The sequence below is a fragment of the Hyaena hyaena genome, unplaced genomic scaffold (genome assembly GCF_003009895.1).
Source record: "Hyaena hyaena isolate Hyena2069 unplaced genomic scaffold, ASM300989v1 scaffold_663, whole genome shotgun sequence".
Classification (NCBI taxonomy): Eukaryota; Metazoa; Chordata; class Mammalia; order Carnivora; family Hyaenidae; genus Hyaena; species Hyaena hyaena.
The window spans coordinates 1,035,822-1,038,271 of record NW_024081296.1 but is presented as its reverse complement, the minus strand read 5'-3'; positions in this window follow the sequence as shown (position 1 = coordinate 1,038,271).

The window sequence follows — 2,450 nt, the reverse complement described above, 5'->3', positions numbered from 1 at the left end:
ATACCACAAATAAAGTGGAAAGGGGAATGCAAGAATAAGCAGCAGTCAGGACCACAGTGAATATCTAAGTTAATACTCTAGACTCCGTTGTATCAACACAGTGAGGTGGCCACAACTAAAACCTGGACTCCACAACTTAAGCTTGAGCTACAGCACTAGACACTGGGCACTGCCACTGTCACTGCAGTTTCCACGGCCATGGACGTTAAGACCCGCTGGCTTCAGGTGGACCCTGACTGTCTCCATTTCTTTGCACTGTTAAGTCAGAAGTCAATATCTGATTAGTTGAGCTTAGCTTACATGCCTACAAACTAGCTGTAAGGGAGTCTGGTAAAATATGTGCATGACCTTCAGATTTTCTCCCTGGGAAATGCTTTTTGCTTTCCCTAAGACTCATAAAACAAAGAGTCCAGAGGCTAAGCAGTCAGTAAATCATCACTGTTCCCTCCCTTCTGAATGCACTGAATTATAATAGCACAATGAAAGCTGACATGACTGTGCCACAAACCTGTGCCAGGGATGAGGGTCATGGAGGAGAAATAGTTACTGTGTATTAGATTTTTATTCAACATAGTGATTATCCCACTACCAAATGTGTTGGTTTCATTACATAATGAATCAGCATTTAAGTGCATTTTATTCTCTTTGCTACCTGAAGATCCACAGCACTCACTATCAATATTATTTTATAATAGAGTTTTTAAATGTGTACACATGTGCATTTTGTAACATTGATTTTGGCAATTGAGAATTTTGCTTTATGACTTCATTACATAATTGCATTTTTACCAAAGTTCTTAAGTTTTGTCTCCTAACCAAATTTAAAATTCTCTTGGGACAGTTTTATTTCCTGTATGTTAAATATAAATATGAAGCAATTCTATACATTGGATTGGATTCACAAATTTGACTTGACTGCCATTGAAATAAAGCAAGATAGAATTTTTAAGCTACATTGAAGTATCAACCATGTTGATTGCTTTTTCTTCTTATCTCAGTTCTCATATGTGTGACAGGATTGCATAATATGTAAAGTAACTGAACTAACCAATTCTTACTTTAGGGGTACCAGGTTTGGCCTTTGAGGGCATCCTCTGTCACTAAAACTGAAAGACATCTGGAGGAGATATTTTCAAAAAAGCTTATAAATAACAATAGGGGGACGTATATATGGAAGTGCTCTATGGATCTGTAAACAAACAAACAAACAAAAACTCTTTACAAAACGTTTTTCCACTACAACTAAACGAGTCAACCATAGCACCATAAAGACAATGGTAAAAACATCTTTCCAAAGAAAACTCAGGAATATTGTTAGTGATGAAAATCTTTGCATTTTGGGGGTGGTGAATAACTCATCAAATCAATCCTTTCAATTGTCTCTCTAGATAATGATGATTCTATTAATTGGCTTTTGGAACTCTAAAGAAAAAAATCAAGTTGTAAACTGAGGATGATAAGCATGAAAAAAATGTCTCAAACAGTCTGTGACTTACATCAATTTTAATGAAACTATATGAAACAGTAATTGTATTATAAATTCCTGGCAAGAAGCCAGGGATTACAAATCATATAAGATATGACATAGGTGAATGACTTATGAAAATTTTGGCAGGCATCTTATGGGAAGAAATTAATTTTACATTTCATTCAAACATAATATATGCATAGTTAAAGCATACCCTATAACATGTGGGATCCGATCTATATTTTCTGTTATTTTTCACAATAATACTATCAAACACTCAGATAGCATTTACTTGCCATATATTGTTATGTTATTCTATTCTAGGTTGTATTATGCTAACTTATTAAATGCGTATCCATGCACTACTAAACTGATTTTACAAACTCACAATATACTCATGAGCCACATATGGCTAGTAGAAAAACGTTGCCACAGTCTTACCAGATGGTCATTGAATTTAGAAACATTAATTTTGGAATATGTGCTTTAGTTTAAAACTCTAAAAGGCCATTGAAGGAGAAAGATTTAAAGAAACTGGTATTTCTCTCCCAAAACTCCCATTATAGTCAATGGATACAAATCTCAAAGAATCACATTTAAAGGAAAATAGTCATCTCAAGTTGCAGATTTGTGATGATTTAAATTTTTCCTGGGAATTGATCAAGAATGATGGAGGGTGGTTACTTCTTAAAGACAAATCTATACAATTTCGAAAAAAAACGGCTAATGAAGACTTAGGGCAACAGGTACTATTAGATATAAATTGCATATTTAAAGCCAATATATCTTTGTGCTAACAGAGATATTAAATATTCCAAAATTATTTTGACTCAATCATATTTTGTCTTTGTAGTTGTTTGAAGGAATTTTAAGACGTTAATGAAAAACATTCCCATCTGTAATCATGCTCTATCTGAATGAAAATGTGGCTAGAGATTTTTAAGACATTAACATATTGAATTTCAAATACAGAGAGTCTGAA